At 41.4% G+C, this 14,299-nt stretch overlaps 1 protein-coding gene across 3 annotated transcripts in view; it reads right to left on the bottom strand.

Annotated features, from left to right (window-relative positions):
* Positions 1 to 14,299, bottom strand: part of NELL1 (neural EGFL like 1) — an 863,771-nt gene that overhangs the window by 833,520 nt on the left and 15,952 nt on the right. The window lies entirely within an intron of this gene.

Genomic DNA, 14,299 nt, shown 5'->3' with positions numbered 1-14,299 from the left:
CCCTTGATCATGGTCCCCCTGTCCCTTTGCTCACGCCATTCCCCCAGCATCCTATGCCTTCCTCCCCCTCTCAGCCTAACCCAGCCCTACTCATTCTTCCACTCCTGCTGCAAGTCCTTCCGGATCCCGCCAGCCCTGAAGCATCTCTGAACCTCAGCCCTCCAACAGCACCCACCATCGGGGAGCCATTCAGGGACACCAGTGATACCCCATATGGCTCATCATCTTTTCACACATACCTGTATTGCCTCCCTAACTAGACTCTTCTGGTAGTGACCTTGGCAGCAAAACTACAGGAGCACCCCAAACTTTTAATGCAGAATAAAAGGACAAAAGCCATAGTAAAGGGAGCAACTAAGACCCACCAGCCTGTGGGCTCCTCCAGGGAGGATTCACACCTTATCAACACACTCATTCAAACCAGCCTGAGCAGAGCACCCACAACGTGCCTGACACTGCTCAGAAGCCAGCCCCAGTCCCTCCTGCCCCGCAGTTGCTCCCGACGTAGTTGGGGAGCCAGTCCTAGAAACAGATCATTGAAATGTAAGGTTACGAGTGCTGAGATGAAGGTCAAAGAAGCCATCCCCTCTAAGTTGCACTATTATTTTAGTAAAAGCTTTAGAGACAAGCAATATCCACTTCAGTGACTATATGTATACCTTGACTGTAAGACACACCATGTTAAAAGGTAAAATGTGAATCTCAAAATAGAGAAAATATGGTAATACCGACCACCAAAAGCTGATGAGGATTGAAGGTGGAACTTAACACAGGAGGAACCCAAGTACCATCTTCCACTCACTAAGATCCACAAAGCACAAGAACCAAGAGGGAACAGGCAGGAGGAAAGGGCAAACTGTAGGTAGGTCTCAAGTGGATGTAAGTGAGCCCGATGTACATAAGATCACCTAAGCACCCCCATCACCTCCTCCCTCCACCAACGACAGGGAAAGAAACTTGGGAAATGACAGCTGGTGAGAAAAAGACTCGAAAAGGCAGCACAAAAACTGTGAACAATCCTAGTGGGAAATCAGGGCAAATCCTAGGAAGGATGGGTCCCAGCAGGGATTCACTGTGAAATGCTTCTCTAGAAAAGGAGCTTTGGAGAGTACACCAGTGATTTTGGATGAGGGAAGCCCCTTAGTTAAAGAGAGTCTGCTAAGACAGCCGGGGACAAAACCAATGTGTGTGCATGCACATATGCACAGCTTACCACACACGTATGCACACACCTACTCCCATTACGGACACTAACATCTGCCATTGACTCAACGCTTACTAATGCCAGGCACGTACTTAGCATTTTTCATGCATGCTTTTTGTTTTGATCCTCATAGTAACTCTGTGAGGTGGTTATTATTCTTCTTATTTGACAGGTGAGAAAACTGACATGCAGAGAGGTAAATTAACTAACCCACCCCACTTGTAAACGGTGGGTCTGGAATTTAAACCCAGGTCTTCGTTACCACATGCACACACAGCCCCGTCCCCAAGCACATACTCACACTCACACCCATGCCCACATCACACTCCCAAAGCCATAGGAGTACATTCACACACATAACTTCACACACACCACTCCACACGTCTTATGCACACCCTCATGCTGAACCCCCTTCTGGCCTAGCTCGGCTGCAGTTCTGTAGTTCTAGAAAGATCTTTCAGCCATGAATTCCAGAAGCTCCAGCTTTCTCCTCCTCTTTCATCTGGCCACAACCATTAGCCCGTTAAACCCAACAGAATGATTTCCCAGTGTGGTCTCAAGTCATGCAACAGAACCTCACCAGGTCACCTCCAAGGTCTTGTAACTTGCCAAGCTGTGAAAGTTCTCACAAAGCATCTGAAGCCCCTAGTGCCTCATGCAGGTGCAGACCTCCCCGGGTATCTACAGAACTGCATTTCTCAAGGTGAAGAGCGAAGTTAAGGGGTGTAGGTGTGAAATGCCCCTGCTGGGGCTGCAGCTTGAAGATACCAGAGAACCCAGGCCTGGACACACCAATGAACTAACTCACCAGTGGCCACTGGATGTCAGGAAATTATAGTGGATTTAGAACCACAAAGAAAAATGGTGATCATAGGAAGCCTTCAAAGATGATGTATCCTTCCCCTGAATTTAAATAAAACTATTCAAGACAGAGCCAACTCTGACCACTCAGGAGACTTAATTCCTCCTTCAATCACCCACTTATAGTCAGGAAGTTCCTCCTTGGGTATAAACTACACTCCTCATGCAGCCAGGCACTGGCCCTGGCCTCTGTGGGGATGGGGACAGCTGGCTGCCACCACCCTTATTGTGCACATCCAGGAACCCAATGGAAGGCGTGCTGCCCTCGGACCCCCGCTCTCCAGGGTGAATGATCCCAAGTCTCAGGGCCTGGCCCCAAAGCAGGTACATTCTGTTCAAAGCAGCAATCACACACCATTCCCAGGCACAAATCAGAGGTGCTTGCCTCATTTTCCCCTTATTAATGCTGTAGGAATACACCACAGCAAAGTGGGTCAAGCACAGGGTCTGGGGTCAAAGAGGTCTGGGTCCAAGTACTGACTCTGCCTCTTAACCTCTCTGGGCCTTGGTTTTCTCATCTGAAAAATTAGGGCTGCTACGAAAATGAATTCAATAGAGTGAATTCTATTTGTGAGGGACTGCACACATCTCTGGGAATATGATGGAAGCAGTAGACCCTTTCCCCAGAAAAATACATCGATTTGCATGCAACTTCAGGGGGTCCACAGACTCACCGGGCTTGTCCGTGGACTCCACGCTGAGATCACTGAGACACAACAGATGCCTCCTAGCCAGGCACAGTAACTGTTAGTTATTAATATGAATAACAGAGTATTATTAATAATACTTTATATATTAGCTTATCTCCCAACTACATTTTCATTTGCTGAAGGATACGAATCATAACATGGACCTGCCTGTAATTCACAATTCCTACACAGTGCCTTGCAGTCAGCGAGCCACTAGGCTCTTTGATGATTTGGTCCAATGGGGAGGCTGTATGTCTTAAGGTCCTGTGAGATTCAGAGAAGCCGGGTATCCTCCTTGGATATCCATCTTCTCCCTACATTTGAGAGTTGCTGCCACTACACTGGAGCTCAAGCCAGAGATGGAACAGCTGCTTTCCTTTCCTTTGGCCCGGACAACCTCAGTCATTCCATCTACCAGGCATCCGGAGTGCATCCAATTTTCTCCCTGTTGGCTTGCCTTCCCCACCACCATGACAGAAGAGGACATAAAGTTAGGAGAAAGAGGTGACTGCATACTTTTGTGAGAAGTGCCCAGCACAGCATAGCACCAGATACAAGGGAGACCTTCAGTAAATGCCAAGTACAGAGATGATGGATGGATGGATGGATGGACGGATGGATGGATGGATGGAGATGAGCAAGGCCTGAACCAGAGATCAGGAATCTCACAACTAACTCTTCACAAGACCTGGATTCTAATTTTTATTCTGCAACTAACAAGCAGTATCACCTTCTATAAATCCTTTCCCACTCTGGATATCTGTTTCCTCGCCTGTAAAGGGAGAAAATGGGGCTAAAAAGGTGATTATGTTTATAGGACACCCAGATTCATGAACTTGCTTTGCTTTCAAGCCAGAGAGTGCCCTGGCAGCCACTTACACTAGTCCCACGGTGATGCAGCCAGACGACTGCTGCCACCAACACATCTGCCATGGAGCTGCTCCCAATTACTCTTGTCGCCCAGATGCGTGCTCGAACAATTCCTCCCCTCTCATCAGGCCACTCACCTTCATCTCATGCTCTGGGGCCGCCCTGATGCCAGAGGCAGGAGACATCTCAGGACTCACATGGCATCCACGCACATGCAGCCCAGATGTCTTGAAACATAGATGCTTCGTGGTAGGAATTTGGACCCATGGGAGTTAGGAGTCAACAGGTACATTCTTCTCCCGCCCCCCCTTAGCGTATGGACTATTAGGAGAGGCGGTGACAATACATGACCTCTATGAATACATCCTGAGAGACGGAACAATCAGCTTGCCAGGAACCCATGGCCTGCTTGGTGACGCTCTCTCTTATACTCCCTCCTCCTCTGCTTCATCTTTTAAGACTCGCACTCCTCAATAAAGTGTTGGTGCAGAAAGTGATGATCTCGTATGTACCATGTGCCCACTGTGTGTCTAGCACTGTGTATCACCTGGGCTAACTGCAGCTACAACAACAATAATTAGCATTTATTGGGCATTTACTACCAGCCAGGCACTGGCGTAAATGTTTTAAACCAGTAAATCCTTTATCCACCCCATGAAACACATACTGTTATTATCTCCATTTTACAGATGAAGAAACTGAGGTATATCTAAGTCAAGTACCTTACCCAAGGTTACACAGTTACTACACAGGGGAAGTGAGATACTCAAAACATTCCTGTGGGATGAATGATACCGCTATCTTCTTTGACAAGTGAGAAACAGAGACTGAGAGAGGTCAAGTCAGTTGACAAAAGTCACACAGCAATTAAGTGGCAGAGCTGCAACTTGAAATTCTGGAGTATACAGCCTACTATGCCCCCTCCAAGGATTCTTTCAACTCTGACACATTAACCTGTTAAGTCTCTGATGAAAGATAGAATCTTCTGGTGCTCCTCTCATTCCCAAGGCCAAAGTCCTTCTCTTCACCAACTGCTCTAGTTTTCCCACCTGCTTAGTCCCAAGGTGTCAAACTCTGTCCTCTATCTCTCTGAACTTTTCTAAAAACATTCAGTCCGTTGTTCTAGACTGTAAACATGCTCACAAATATTTCCTGCCCGTCACTAGAAGAGAATTGTACTCCCTGTCTCCTTTCATTTAAAGCTTGGCAATACCCCTTGCTTCAGCCAATGAAATTTGAGCAGAAGTGACACATATCACTTCAGACCAGTAGCTTTAAGAGCCAGCAGACACTTCACCTTTCTTTTTCCCTTTGCCACAGCAATGGCCAGGCTATTGACAGAGGTTGCACTAGATCTCAGAGAGCGAAAAATATGAAGGAGAGAGGTGGCCAATTCATGATGGACACATGGCATGAGCAAGAAATAAACTCTTGATCTTGTAAATCACTAGGTGTTTATTGCAACAACACCTAGCCTTCCTGTCAATACATGAATTGGTACAAGAAATGAGGTGTTGCTGTAACAACACAACAACAACAAGAGATAAACTAAAAATATGTGGCATTGGCTTCTGGCAGTGGGCAGAAAGAAACTGTATTATTGGAGACTGGAAAGATGTTTATTTCTATTATACAGTGATGGAATATTTGGTAAAGCTGTCATCTGAAATAAACTGGAAGACATAAATGTACCTGGTGAGTACATTTATGTCTCACAATTCTGGAGGCTAGAAGTTCAAAATCAAGGTGTTGGCAGGGTGAGTTCAGGTACACTGAGCAGAAAGTTAGTATATGTCTCAATTACTATTGGCTGCATTTGACAAGGACTAGGGAAAAGAGATGTGTTATGCATTGAAATGTGTCCCCCCAAAATTCCTACGTTGAAGTGCTAACACCCCATACCTCAAAATGTGACCATATTTGGAGATAGGGTCTTTACAAAGGTAACAAGTTAATACGTGGTCTTTAGGGTGGGCCCTAATCCAATATGATTAGTGCCCTTATAAAAAGGGGAAATTTGGACACAGAAATGTAGATAGAATGAAAATAATATGATGAGACATAGAGAGAAGACAACCATCTACAAGCCAAAAAGGGAGGCCTGGAACAGATCCTTCCCTCACAGTCCTCAGGAGGAACTCACCCTGCCAACACCTTGATTTTGAACTTCTAGCCTCCAGAATTATGAGACAATACATTTCTGTTATTGAAGCCACTCAGTCTGTGGTACTTTATTATGGCAACACTGGCAAACTAATACAAGATGAGAGACAAAAGAATTGGCCACCTTGTGGATGGAAATGAAAGGGAACATAGTCTAGAAATTCCAGGACTTGTATTGTTGAAAGAGACAACTTTTTTTCATCTCCAAACTGTAAAAAAGATACAACTGAGAAATACTTTGAGCAAGCCAATCAAAACTCAGTTTTTAAAAAAAAAAAAAATACTCAGCCTTGAGGCAAGGATCGCATCAAGGGTTTGGACATCCACCCTTTGCTAAAACATCTGAACAAATTAAAGTAGTTCCAGTGAATCCCTTCAGTTGGACAAAATGGCTAAGGGTCTGGTTCTTCTTCCATGAAAGCCTGATAAGTTCAAGGTAATGAAAAGTAATTGTGAATGTGGCCCTTGGTACATAAAACTGACTGGAATTAAATGAATACTATCTTAAACTAAGAGAGACGGTGACCATTTAGGAAACAAAACAACACTTGGGCCCCCAACCTTCTATGGGGAGGAAGTGGATTGACAGAGTTTTTCAGCTGTCAAAAAGGATAATGGAAGAAGAGAGACTCCCAAGAAAGTGAAAGCAAGAGCCATGGAAAACAACAGACAGGAGATCCACTTCCGGGGAGCCACAGAACATGCCCAATCCCTAAGGTAAGAGGCCCTTGTAGCATCTCTCCTATTAAATCCCAAAATTGCTATAATTGTATATCTATCAGTCTTTCCCTTTCCAAAAAAAAGTATTTATTTGAGTTATTCTAGCCCTGTTCTAACATTATATATTGGGTATATGGGAAGCAGAATTTTTAGTGCATGGGTATCTGAAGCAAGAGAGGACAAATAAATAACTGATGTAAAGTCCATCACAGGATCCTGGGCTTTGAGTGGACAGCCATGACTGGATAGACTTTCGGTATGGTCTCCCAAGAGGGAGGCAGGAGGAGGGTGTGTTTTGCGAGCTGAAAGGAAATTGAACCAAATATTTGTGATGAGAAGGGAAGACTATAATAAACTATATTATCATTCACAAATATTTGCTGCCTTTCCCTGGGGAAGGTCACTTCTTTGCTTTGTCATGGAACTTGCTTTGAGCAAAAGTGACATATTTCTAGGCAGAAGTTTTAAAGGTCAGCTCATGCTTTGCCATGTTCTCTTTTCCCTCTGTCACAACAACCAGCAAGGTTCTACATAAAGAATGCTCTGTCTGCTTGTTCCAGAGGCCCCAGATGTCCCACGATGAGCATGGAGAGAAACCAGCCCTTGTTATGAGACACAGTAAAACCCAGTCTAGATTGAGTGACACAATCATAAATATCCTCCTGCTTGAAGAGTCCAAGCCAATATTCCTTCCACCTCATGAACATTTGGCTCCTCATTCCTCTCATTCTACTGGGGCTGAGTTCTAAAGTATCAAGCTCTAGAATCTGGAGACCTGGTCAAGACTATAGATGAAAAAAGCACGGGCAGAGAAATCCAGTTTGAAGACTAATAATACATTTTGTCAAGAGATGGAGTTCAGAGCTTATCTTGAGGATATATTTGCATGTTTGACATCACTACACAACAAGCAAGACCATGTAATTGATTCCACGGACCATCGTGTTTCAGGCAGTCTTTCTTACTTGCAGAGGGAAGATTAGGTCACATCAGAGTATCAAGTAGAGGACTTTAGAATATGCAGGAAACCTACCCACCAAAGTGTAACTTTAAATAGGACTCTCTCCAGCTATTTACTGAGAAGGGCAGTTACTTTCCCCTGGACCAAAGATTTTTAACCCCAATAGCCAATTAGAGTCACCCAGAGAGTTTTTACAAGACTATCAGTCTAACGTGAACCTCACATTTGATGAAATAAATCATAATCTCTTAAAGGTAGGTCCTCAGCATCTGAATTTTTTCAAGTTCCCTAAGTGATTCTAGTCTGAAACCAGGGCTGAAAACACTGTACCAGCCAGGAAGTTCCTTGAGAGCAGGGGTCATAACTACCTTCTTCAAAGCTATATCTCCAGCACCTAGTATTGTGCCTGGCACTTTGCTAATGCTCAGTAAAAAAAGAAAACAAATCTATTAAATAAAATAAAAGAACACTGAATAAATGAATCCTGACCCTGAACAGACCATTTGATCCCACACTGGTTTCTCCCTAAATGTTATACATACCATTTCATCTTTTCAAAATTTGAAACTTTTTCTCTAGAACTGCACTGTCCAATACAGTAACCACTAGCCACATGCGGCTACTTAAATTTAAATTTTAAATGCTTAAGACTAAATGAAATTTAAAATTTCTCAGTTACACTAGCCATAATTCAAGTGCTCAGTAGCCACATGTGGCTTGTGGCTGCAATATTGGACAGCATCAATATAGAGCATTTCCATCACTACAGAAAGTTCTATTGGACAACGCTGTTCTGTAACAACCAATTCCATTTTTAAGAGCTGCGAGTGACCTTGGTGGTTTAATCCAACCCTCTCCCTCTATAGATAGTAATGAAATTTAATGGTAATGAACATAAGGACACAAACACGGGTCCAAAAAACCAACTGCGTAAGATCAAGAAGGGAAAAGTCAGAGCTTAGCAAGTGAAACAGCAAACAAACCAATCTCTATGGGGTCTTGGTCCACAATAAGTTTATTATGAATTAATTCTGTGATGGGGTTGCAGTAATAGAAACTTGATATGAACTTGAATATAAACTTGAACAAGGAGGGATGCTCTGCTGTGTCCTGGTCAGACTAGATTGTAAACACCATGTTCTATTCAAGACATCAGACATCACTAGGAGCAGAGACAATTAGCCAGGTAGTTGAAAAAGAGAAAATGATGGGGAAGTTCAAAATGATGTCCCATCAGGAACTGCTGAAGCAACCAGAAACATTAACCCTGGAGAAAGGAAAGGAGGGAGACCTTGAAAGCTGTCTGCAAATATCTGAGAGGATGTCTCATGAGAAAGGGATTTAGACTTTATCTCTGTGGTCATAGTGCCTCATTAAATCATTTCTTTATTCACTGCCTAAACAACTCTTTCTTAAGTACCAACTCTAAGTGCCAAGCATTGTGCTAGGCACTGACTTACGACGGAAAAAAAACAAGTGGAGTCATGGAGTTACCTATGATCTTCTGGGAGACAAAAACATACATAGGAAACAAACAAACAAAAATATATATGTGTGTGTGTGTATATATATACATACTTTCAACTTATGAAAAGAACTCTGAGGGACTAAACACTAGGAAGTGGTGAGTCATAACAAAATGGGGAACCCTCATATGTAAGATGGTCAGGGAAGACCTCCTTGAGGAAGTGATATATAAGAGTAGGAGCCAGATAGAGAAAATGCAGCTATAAGGTGGTCTTCCAGGCAAAAGGCAAGCAGGAATGATGGCGTGGGTCAGGGAAAATCTTGGGGCAGTCAAGGAACCAAGAGGTGGCCAATGTGACTAGAGTGATTTAGATGGGATCAATGCAAGGACACAGCATTAAACCAAAATTTGTCTTCCTTTAAATTATTTCTAACAGAGAATTCCAAAAATAATATGAGCTGCCTCACGATGTGGTGTTACTTCCATCACTAGGCGACCAACCATAGGATTAGACTAATGGATTATTGGACAATTAAGGATTCCCTTAAAGAAGCCTCTCTATAGTGAGGTATGTATTTTAAGAATTTAAGAACCATGGGCAAGGAAGCATGCACAAAGATGTACCTTTAAGTATTGTTTGTCAGAAATCTGAATCAAGCCAAGTTTCCACCAATAGGCGAATGAATACATTGTGCGGTTATACACCAGTTCAAACTAATGAACTAGATCTATTCATCCTCAAAAGAATAATGGTGAATATAATAAGTTTCAGAAAGGTCCATACTATATGATGCCATTTATATGTCTTAAGCCACACAAAGCAACAGCTAACATTTACCAAATGTTTACTATATGCCCAATAATATTCTAATATATTACATGAATCAAGTCAACCCACAGAACAATCTGAAGATAGATGCTTTATTATCCCCATATTACACCTGGGCAAAATGAGGCAAAGAGAGGTTAAAGAACTTCCCCAAGGTGATACAGCTATTAAGAGTCAGATCTGGGATTTGAATCTAGGCCATCTGGTTCCAAAGGCTGTATTTAGCCCCACACATATGTCCTCTCTGTTATGTATCTTGTGTATGGACATATACAAAAACATAAATGTGGCAATATATAAACATGCAAACACATACATACACACCTACATATACACAAATGGACTAAATACTAATCAACCATGTTAGTGATGGCCTTTAAGGAGGTTGAGAGAGAGAAAGAACAGGGAGGGGAATATAGAGACTTCAACTTAGTCTAATGTTTTGTAAGGCTCTAAACAATATGACAAAATATTAACATTTGTTGATTCTAGAAAACAGCTACAGCGTTGTTGCCTTGTGCTTGTCCATATTTTTCTTTTCTTCTGCAAAATAATTCCTTGTCAAGCTAAATAATCTATGACTTTAAAGACCTGAGGTCCAGAGAAGTTAAGGGATATACCCAGGAATCAACAGCGAAAGAGCCAAGCTAGACCCTGGGTTCCCAGGCTCGCGGTGCCATGCATGCTCTGCGACCCCATGCTGCCAGATGGTGTGTGTGCCTTATTTTTTCACAGACTGTAAGCATGAGGGCTGAGCAAGCCTAGCTTATCAGAACATCTTGGCTCCCCTTCATACACTGGCTGCATCCCTGAAAAGTTGTATTTAAATAAAATATTTGCATATCAAATCATATTTTCTCCACTGATTTACATTCTAATTTTGGAGATGTGTTCCCACAGAAAAGAATTTAGTCCCAATATGTTAAAATAAACCCCAATTAAGAATCACAGCATTCATTAAAGAGCACAGCAGTTAAGGTGGAGCTAATTCTCCCACAGTGCTCTCTCAAGAAAGTGCTGGTCAAATGGCCACAGAGACTACATTTTAAATGGACACATATTAAACTGTAGCTCCATGGTTAATTCTGATTTTCTTGCATGTTCTCTTTAAGCAGCCAAACAGATTACCAGGTATTCATCTCCAGATATTCAGCAGGACCCTCCAAGTGAAGGAATTATTAAAAATTCTATTAAATGAAATTCATCAACTTACAAAACAACCATCTGTCCTGGTTGATTTAAAATACCTGCCAAGGAATAAAGACGAAGACGTAGAGAATGGACTTGAGGACACGGGGAGGGGGAAGGGTAAGCTGGGACGAAGTGAGAGAGTGGCATGGACATATATACACTACCAAATGTAAAATAAATAGCTAGTGGGAAGCAGCCGCATAGCCCAGGGAGATCAGCTCGGTGCTTTGTGAACAGCTAGAGGGGTGGGATAGGGAGGGTGGGAGGGAGATGCAAGAGGGAGGAGATATGGGGATATATGTATATGTATAGCTGATTCACTTTGTTATAAAGCAGAAACTAACACACCATTGTAAAGCAATTATACTCCAATAAAGATGTTTAAAAATAAATAAATAAATAAAAATAAAATACCTGCCAAAATATATTTTGGCAGATTGTCCTTTGGTGTCTCTTAGAAGAAGATATAACTCTAGCATATTCCACTTATTTTGTCTTTCCCACCATCATGAAGTGGAGAAAAACAGCCATGAGATGGATTGGGACCTGCACAAACTCTGCAGGTATAGACTCCTGAATTTAAATCCTATGTCTGTCAATACAACTAATGTCAGTTACTGGAACTCTCTGGGTCTCAGTTTCCTCATCTGTATAACGGACATGAAAACAGTACATATACAGGAATGTTGGTGGAAGGATTAAAAGGCAGATAAATTTTAGGAGTTGAGGTAACCCTTCTTTTAAAAAAAAAAATGGAGGTCAGACAACAGTTATCCATCCTTAATAGGAATTAAGTAAGTAGGTAACTGCAAATATATACTCCTTGAGAGAAAATGAAACAGAAATATTTTCCTGACTGTAAATTGTTTAAAGTTATCTGAACTTACTTCATACCTATTTATTTGCTTATTGTCTGTTTACCCTTAAGAGCCAGACTTCTTCTGATCTGCTCACTGCTATATTCCTGGTGCTTGAAAGAGTGCCTAAAACATAGTAGGTACCTGCTAAATATTTATTTAATTTTTAAAAGTATACTTTCTGAATAAATACTCTTAATAATAATATTGACTAACATTTTCAAATTCTTTTTATGGCTTACAATAAATTTATATTATCTAAATTAACCCTTAAAAATATCTTGTATCATAGACACTACCATTATTACTTAATGTCCAGAGAAGAAACAAATCCCAAGAGGTAATTTGCCCAAGGTCAATTTGTTAGTATGGAATTGGCTCTTATACCTAATAGTTTCTAAAAGAATTATTATCTTTTTACATTCTCTGCTGTCTCTCTCCACCTCTGCTTTCCTTAATGTACAATTTGATAGGAAAAGGAGCATGACTGAGAAAATAGATTTTAGTGCAGATGTTAGAAATGGGCAGTTTTGGGAAACAAAGACAGAGTTTATTTGATCTATGACATCCATTTACTCACATAGCCATTGAATGATTTTCCAGAATATGCCAGGGCAGGTGTTAATTTGCCCCAGAGAGGAACTTGTAAACCCACTCCACTCCCGCAGCTTGCTTGAGGGTTTGTTTGTTTTTTGCTTTTTGTTTTTTGGCAAGAGCAAAAATATCTATATTTGGGAGATGCTGGCATGTGAATTGAATCACTCCACTAATTGATTAAATGCAAAGTTATACTAAATTACTCCACTCAAAGTGAGGTTGACTCGGAAATGCTCCCAGAGGTAATTAGCGACTAGGCACATCCAATCAACAGAAAAAACAATTTAGACTTGGGCAATAGTGGGTGGCAGGAAATCTGGAAGATCAGCATTAAACAAACCCTTTGGGTAACTCCATCTTACTCAGATTTTCTAAGTATTAAGAGCTATGGCTCAAACTTCAAGCACCGTCTTGTAAAAATGATTATACATGGGCAGTGCTCCTATGAAACAGAAACGGATTTACTTCCTATCCATCTTTCAAGTTCTGGTTCAGGTGCCACCTTCCCCAGGGAGCCTTCCCCAGGTTAGCCAGTAAGAAGAAATTTCTCTCTTCAACATACTTTATCCATATCCCGCTGCAAGCCCATTCTCTTGTCCTCTATGTTACAATGTCTGATGACATGCTGTGTTTGCCTTCTAGACTGTACCCTCGTTGCAGCCAGGATCTTTGCCTTATTCATCTGTGTCTTCCCCAACATCTGGCTCAAAGCCTAGAATGCAAATAGGTGCCAAAAGCCTCCATCTTCTCCTCAAAGTATCCCACATTAGCCTTTGTTCTATCTTGTCACATAAAACAAGCTACTGGAAAGATACTACTTTTTCTTTAGAAATTCTCCTAGTGTAGAACTCCTAAAAGGTAGCACTTTCCTGACAGGAAAAAGAAAGTAACACATTAAAGAATTTGCACTCATGTATATTCTAATTCACTTTTATAAATTTAACACCAATAGACAGACATCCTCCCAACTACTCAACGCTAAGACATGGCCAGTCAGGGAGAAGTACAATCCCAAACCATCAGAGCTTCTCTGAGTCCCACTCAAAGCAAAGCAAAATGTTCCAGAATGATTTTTGAAACTCTGATTCTGGTATTCAATATTTAGGATGTTTTTCAGCTTAGAGAAGATCTATGACAGTCTTACACATAGCCATTTATTCTCCCCGCCCCCATCACCAATCCCTATTAAAATATGATTCGTTTCAGGTAAGAAGACAATAAAAATCTTACTCATTCAAGCCTTTACACTCTACAAGGACAACAGTGACAAAGATAACCTTAAAAAGCTGAGTAGCCAGAAAATAAATCCTATCAGGCTTTGGAGCTGGTATGATAGGAGTGCTTCCAGTTAACTGAGCTTTCTACTTAAATTTATCAATATTAAGAGGCTAGCATTGAAATGAAGGTTTTCACTCCCTCAATACACATCAACTCAGAGCTGGACTTAGGATGGTGAAATAAGAGAAGAAATAAAAATAAAGGAAGGAAAGAAGAATGAATTTGTTTTTTATACTTTATATTTTTCTCTTTTTTCTTTTTGTTTAATTTATTTTATTGAAGTATGGTTGATTTACAATGTTGTCTTAGTTTCTGGTGTACAGCCAAGTGATTCAGTTATACATCTATATATATTCTTTTTCATATTCTTTTCCATTATGGTTTATTACAGGATATTGAATATAGTTCCCTGTGCTATACAGTAGGACCTGATTGTTTATCCATTCTATATATAATAGTTTTTTTTTTTTTTCATTTCCACAAGACAACCTGTCTCAGCCAGTGGGGAGATCCACTTCCAGCTCATGGGAAAATGAGTGAGTGGCAGAGGGGAACAGAACAAGCCACAGTAGCAGGACAGCCAGGGTGATACATGTCACCTCAGGCTTCCA

The sequence above is a fragment of the Eubalaena glacialis genome, chromosome 10, assembly GCF_028564815.1.
Source record: "Eubalaena glacialis isolate mEubGla1 chromosome 10, mEubGla1.1.hap2.+ XY, whole genome shotgun sequence".
NCBI lineage: Eukaryota > Metazoa > Chordata > Mammalia > Artiodactyla > Balaenidae > Eubalaena > Eubalaena glacialis.
The sequence above is the reverse complement of the archived record's forward strand: the minus strand, read 5'-3'. Positions and strand labels throughout refer to the sequence as shown.